Consider the following 7,513-nt stretch of genomic DNA (forward strand, 5'->3'; position numbering starts at 1 on the left):
ACTTGGCCATCTCTGCTGCTTTCCCAGGCACATCTGCAGAAAACCACATAAGAAGCAGAGCCACTTGGACTGGAGTTAGTGCTCCTGGGGGTGCTCGCATCACAAGTCATAGCTTAATTTACTGTACCACAATACCATCCCCTTACCAGACTGTGAATATCATAGCTATTTGCATCCTGTCTTACCCACTAGGCTATGAGGTCACATTGTGAATCCAATGTGCCCTGAATGAATGTGAAAGCTGCCTAATCGTGTTCAAACATATCCATAGATACACACATAGCAGCCTATTTCAAAAATCCCTCCCAGTCTTCTCTCCATGGAATGAGATTCACACTCCCACAAGGTGGGTGCTTTTAAGGTTACCCATCATGACTCTGAATGTTCACATATAAGCCTGGAGTCATGACGACTTTTTCCTTTCCTCTTAGCCAAATGATGAGATTATAAATTTCAAAAAAACATTCTGGAAAGGGAAAAATGCCATTTGCAAATATTGCTTCATTTGTCTCAAAAAATATGCATCTCCAAATGCAGAAAGATGACTCAACACATCCTTTGTAAAAGTAGGAACAGGCCTGCTAACAGGAGGAAAGGCTTTCACGAAAACTGTGCAGGTCACACTCTGTAGTAATCCCAACACTGGCCTGGACACCGTCTGTTAACTCAAACAGGACACCAGGTCCTTATGTCATCATGTGGGCCTGGGAAGGGGCCACTCGGGCAGTGCCTAAAGGGTTCCAACAAATGTTAAACAGTCAGCTCTGTTGGGGTGGGCTGGGAAAGATGTGTTTTCATTTTGTAACATTTGCCAATTCCTGTTGTGCAAATATTTCCAGTCTGATCACTTTCAACCTACCAATGTGATACTGGCTACATCTGCAGTTACTGAAAAGTTAACATGGGTTCTTTTTTTTTTCTATCCACTGGTTTATTCTCAAATGCCATCAACAACCAGGGCTGGGCCAGGTGGAAGCCAGGAGCCAGGAAATTGTTTCAGTACCTCGATGTGTGCAGCAGGAAGCTAAGCACTTGGTTTGTAATCTGCTACTTCCCAGGCACGTTGGAACGAAGCTGGATCGGAGGCAGAAGTAGCAGGGGCTTGAACCTTCATCCTAATATGGAATAATAGTGTCTCAAGTGTTAACTTAGTTACGTGTCACAATCCTACTCTCTAGCCCCACTCTGTTTTTCATAGCTTTGACACAGTCTCGCATCATCTTCTGTTTCCTCTTTATTGTCTATCTCTTCTTACACTTGAAAGCAGGTTCCATGAGAACAAGAAGCTTCATTCTTTTGTTCAGCTATCTCCCAGTGTCTCAAACAGCATCCAGCCAATAATAGATGCTCACTGAAGTTGGCGGAATGCATGAACAATCCTTTTGTTTCCTCCTAGTTGCTGCTTCGCCATGTGCAGCATCTTTCCTTCTTGGCTCCCAGCTCATCTTTGTTTTTCACCCAGGATACCAATGTCTTCAATTTCTCATCACCAGTTCCTCCAATTAACTAGACACAGGCTCCTCCCTGTGTCTAAAATGTATACTTGACTACAAATGACTGATACTTAATGTTTCTGTCTATTGCCTTAACATGGATTCTTAAAGCTGGTACAAACTAGTTCCTGCACAATGCTGAGAACTGCTAGCACTTTCTTGGAAACTTTTTTTAGATTAGAACTCCTGGGGGGTGATGAAGTGTTCATCAAAATCTATCACCAGAAATTCTCTTTAAATAGTATAAGCCAGATCAGCACTATGAAACCTTTCTTAGCACACACAAAACAATTTGACCCAACTGTCATACAGCAGCAAAAGAATAAACAGCCTTGTTCTAAAATGAGCAAAGGACCCACACAGACACATTTCCTAGGAAGACACACAAACAGCCAACAAAACATCACTGAGTATTAGGGAAACACACATGAAAACACAGTAAAATATCAGCAAACACTTGCTAGGACAGCTGTGACGAGGAGGACAAGAGACAGCCAGTGTTGGCAAGGTATGAAGCAGAGAGAATCCTCTGACACTGCTGGTGGGAATGTAAATTATTCAGCTGTTATGCAAAACAGTAGAGACTCCCTAATATTCTTAAAAAAGAGTGATCATACAACAGAGCAACCTTTTTGCTGGGCTCGAACCCAAAGGAAACGAAACCACCATCTCAGAGAGGTATGTTTGTTCCTGTGGTCATACAACATTGTTCATGATAGCAAAGACGGAAATAACCTAAATGTGGTTCATGGATGAATGAATGAATAATATGTGATATGAGGGAGGGGAGAAGTGTGTATGTGGTGTTAGTCAGCCTTAAATAAAGAGACACTGTCATTTGGAGAACATTACAGGAAGACATCTACTGCATGATCTCATTTATGTAGAATAAAAAAACAGTAAAGACACAGAAACGGAGGGAAAATAACCAATAGATGATTTTCTTTTTGGAGGTCCAGGTATCTGTCTAGTTTCTGCTTATCTTTAATAACTCTTTATAACTTTTTTCTACAGGAAATGAGCCTTGGGACAAATCTCAAACCTTATCAGGGCTGCAGTGATGGGAAAGTAATGATACAGTTTTAGAGTTTTCATAATAGCAATCATTGTCTCAAAGAGACAATGAGAGTTCTTTTAGTTTATTTTTACTTCTTTTTCTATTTCAAAGACAGATTTTTACAGAGAGAAGGAGAGCCAGAAAGATCTTCCATGCATTGGTTCACTCCCCCAAAGTGGCCGCAACAGCTGGAGCTGAGCTGATATGAAGCCAGGAGCTACAGCTTCTTCCTGGTCTCCCACAGAGATGAAGGTCCTAAGGGGGCCATCCTGCACTGCTTTCCCAGGCCACAAGCAGGGAACTGGATGGGAAGTGGAGCAGCTGGGACATGAACCTATGCCTATATGGGATCCCAGTGCATGCAAGGTGAGCATTTAGCCACTAGGCTATAATGTCAGGCTACAGGACAGCTTTTTTTTTTTTAAGATTTATTTCTTTTATTGGAAAGTCGGATATACTGAGAGGAGGAGAGACAGAGAGGAAGACCTTCCGTCTGCTAATTCACTCCTCAAGTGGCTGCAACAGCCAGAGCTGAGCCAATCCGAAGCCAAGAGCCAGGAGATTCTTCCAGGTCTCCCATGTGGGTAAAGGTCCCAAGGCTTTGGGCCATCTTCAACTGCTTTCCCAGACCACAAGCAGGGAGCTGGATAGGAAGCAGGGCCACCTGGATATGAACCAGCACCCATATGGGATCCCAATGCTTGCAATACAAGAACTTTAGTCACTAGGCTATTGTGTCAGTCCCGAGGAGAGCTTTTTAAAAACATACCTCCAATCCCTGAATCCTGTTGTTTCTGATCTGACATGAGGCACTGAGCACCTGGTTCCAGAGGTAATTTATACACTCGTTGAGCCCATCTTCCTTATTCAATTGACAATACCCTAAAATGAGTATTGCATAGAAGTGAATTATGAAGGAAGAAGGGGTTTGGGTGGTTAGTGAGGACTGGAAGGTGAAATGAGGAAGCAGAACAGGGCAGGGGCAATGCCAAGCAAGGCTGAGATTTCATTCCCAGACCCACAGCCTATTCCTGCATAGAGGTAAGGAAGCTTTCCTCTAGCAAGGGGCACACGGACACTTATAACATCACTAGCAGTTCATACAAAATGGTCAACTTAAAAACTAGCCTGCTACCGACTTGCTGAATTTTGAGTCCTGCCTGTGGTTGCTTTGGCATGGCCACACTAAATGATCTGATGAGCCATATATGGTCCACAGGACAGACATTCCCCACTCCTTCCACAGAAAACTGGAGTGCAAGCCACCTCCAGCTCTTGTCACTTTCAAGCAAAGGAGAGTCCACACTCCTGAATTCCATTTGTCACTGGTTAAAGGCTATCTTGGAAAGCACAATTCCAGGGCAGTTCAGACTCACCTCAGTGTAGCTAAAAGGGCTCCAGGTCCCCGGAAGCAGTCATTTCAGAAGCTGTTACTGGGAATAAAGTGCAAAAAGAAGGGAATAACCTAGGATCTTGTCTCACATGAAAGGAGAATTTCCATTTGGAAGATCACTGAATAAATTGAGGTTTTTTTAGGTCAAAAACCTACTGCCACAGCAGTAAGAAAAGAAGCCTTCAAAAAGACTCGAAAATCTATGAGGGTGCCGGGCACAATAGCTTAGCAGCTAAATCATCACCTTGCATGTGCCAGGATCCAATATGGGCACCAGTCCGTGTCCTGGCTTCTCCACTTCCCATCCAGCTCCCTGCTTGTGGCCTGGGAAAAGCAGTAGAGGATGGCCCAAAGCCTTGAGACCCTGCATCCAGGTGAGTGACCTAGAAGAAGCTCTTGGCTCCTGGCTTTGGATTGGCTCATCTCTGGCCATTGCGGCCACTTCGGAGAGTAAACCAGCACATGGAAGATCTTTAATTTCCTTCTTTCTATGTATCTGCCTTTCCAATAAAATTAAATAAAATCTTTTTTAAAAAGCCATGAGGGACAAGCTTTTTAACCACAATTTCTGGGAGAGGAATGAAAATGGAACAGCAGTGAACAATCAGAGAATGGGAACAAAACTTATGAAAGGGCCAGAATGGGTAATTTCATCCAGCTTGCTCACAAGAAGCCATCCCAAGGCTGTGAATGATAACCCCTTCTTTGTACTCTCATCAACTGAAAGCTCAGAAGAGTGGAATTGTTGTCTCCTTGCTTTCTCGTAATGAACCAGGAAGCCCAGAAGAAAAACAAGCACTTCATGGGGGCCCTACCTCACTCTCATGATACAACTAGAAACTCGGTGGAATTAATATTTTTGCCTTTCAAAGTCAGCTTCTAGGAAGAAGCAAGGTCTGTACACTTTCACAAAGTTTCCCCCTCTGGAGGATACACACTCTGTCTAAAGGTAGTCATAGCAATTACCTACAAGCATCTGGACATCAGCATTCAAACTAACTCTGTGGTTATCGAGACAGGATGCATTTTGCTCAGTAGGATTTCTTTGTTCTAAGGGAAAAACTTGGCAGATGCCCTCTGCTCTTAGAATAAATATTCAACCATTTTATTTAACCCTGAGCTACAGGATATCCCTGTTTTTACCTACTCTCTATCCCCAGCAGGTGAATCAGCAAAGAAGAATCAGCCAAACTTAAACATCACGAGAGGCATGAAAGAGATCCCCAAATTCCAAACATGTTGAAGAACTGTTTGCACATAAGTATGTGTTCACACCCAACAGGAGTCCAAAACATTCTCTTGGCTCCTTGATAAACTGGATGCTCCTGAAGGCTAAGGGAAGTGTGTCCCAGTTCTGATTGGAGCAACATTTCCTATCACAAGATCACCAATCCCTGGAAAGGTGTGCTAGTAAAAACACAACCCCCTTTTCCCCATTGCATAGTTGTGGCGGTCACTCAATGAACCCTCTATTGATTCAGAACAGGCACAGGAGACAATGTCCACACATAGAAAAACCAAGAATTTTCTACAGGGGTTTGCAAATGATGGCCCACTCTGCTGCCAGCCTTTGTAAATATTTTGTAAGAGCAATACTGGAATGCAATCATGCACATTTATTACCATATTGTACAAAGTTATGCTCATGCTGCAGGAGCAACACTGAAACAGTGTGACAGAGATCGAGTGACCTGCAAAAAATAAACTACTGAATACCTGGTCCTTTTCCGATAAATATCTGCTGGCCTCTTCCTCCAGATCTGGCAGCACTCCCAGACACACATGCATGAAGTTTGTAAATTGTAAATGTAATCTCTCAAATGTTTACCCAAGTCTTTCAAAAGGAGGGAACAAAAAATCCCCTAGGGTAGATGGCGCCTGAAACAAGCTGATTTTCAAATTATGAGCTTGCCAAAACACGGGCTTCACCGACAGACCAGGGGGACAGTTACTTGGGATGCAGAGGGTATGAAACGCTCTCATAAGATGACAGCAGAGAATGGGGTCTCTATTTCTCCTGAGTGGCATCATCAACATGGTGAGCTTCTGAATATTTGGCTAGAGTCAGGCCCAGAATGGGTGTTCCACATGGGGATTTTGCAGGAGAAGAAAAGCAGAAAGATGAATGAAGAGGCAACCAGAGAAAAAGAGAGAGAAGGAAAGGAAATTTGTACTATCGCTAGCTGCCCTGCTGGAGCAGCAGCAGTAGCACTGTGGTCCACAGGGTTCTGAGCAGGGGCATATTTCATCAGACGATGAGCATCAGAAGAGAATTCCAAACCGTGAGTCTTTTAGCCTTGGCTTCTCAAACTTCTCAATGTGATGGCACATGATTTTCTGCAATGCTTTTAAAATGCCCTTGTATTCTCACCTAAGCCTCCTCCCACCCATATTGTAGCAGCAACCTTCCTTGTGTCCCCTGATACTGAGTAATGATTTCCAAGTCTTGACAGAGGCTCCTTGGAAATCCGTAGACAAGATCTGCATGTCAGGCCAGAAACCTTCTTGGTGCAAGGAGAAAGCCAAGCCTTGAAGCAAGACAGGGCTAATCATTACTCCCTGCAGTATTTCAATTCCTACACCACAACTTTCCATCAGAGTGAAATGGCTAATGGCATAGATACACACCGCCAGCCCCCAGCTTTGCCACTCACTATCTACACGGACTTGGGTTATTCAGTCTCTTCATCCACAAAATGGGACTGATAATAGCAATATCAATCTTGCAGCCTTGTTATAGGCTTACGTGAAATTATTCTCATAAAGCATTTAGGTCCATACTGAGCCCATAACAAGCCCTTTATAAATGTTTGTTAAATAAAAATCTAACCTCCACAGCCTGCTAGATCTTATCCCTGAGGTCAGGCCTCCTGAAGAGTTGGAAAAAAATCTAAAATGATAAAAGAAAGTAATAAAATATTCCAGAGCTTTGATATCTTCAAAGAAAAAAAATGTTGAAAAAGAAAAAATATATAATGCTAAAACAGGGTAGTAAAACTTAATGGGGTGGAGTAATGATATCATTTTAGTGCTTACTAAAAAGCAAACTTGGTCTTATACATTCAGAAGTGGGTATTAGATTTAAGAATATACCAACATGCAGGGAAGCCTTCTGGGTTTCTGAAACCTTGCTAGATATCGAGTACGTGCCCGGGGAAATGAATTCACACTCGGCTGAGCACATCTTCTAACCAAAGACCTTCCCTGGGAAGTATTGGAAAGGCACCAGTGGCTAGGTAGGGAGTGAAGGTGAGGCACAGGCTGATAGTAAGAGAGGTAAACTTTTATTTACTGGTGTTAACTGCTGATAAGTAGTGAGTCCTGCTAAGCTACTTACTCTTTAACAGGGACCGGTGTCAGCCACATTCCACATCAGAGTGCCTGGATTACAGTCCCACCTGTTTCTGATGCAGCTACCAGCTAGTGCACATACTGGGAAGAGCAGGTGACAGCTCAGATACCTGGGTCTCTGTGACTCAAGTGGAAGACCCAGGTGGAGCTCCTGGCTCCTCGGACTAGCCTGGCTGTTGCATGCATTTGGGGAGTAAAGCAGTAGATGGATGATCTCTT

Source organism: Ochotona curzoniae, unplaced genomic scaffold (genome assembly GCF_017591425.1).
Source record: "Ochotona curzoniae isolate NIBS_2020 unplaced genomic scaffold, NIBS_Ocur_1.0 contig_3520, whole genome shotgun sequence".
In the NCBI taxonomy this organism is placed as follows: Eukaryota; Metazoa; Chordata; class Mammalia; order Lagomorpha; family Ochotonidae; genus Ochotona; species Ochotona curzoniae.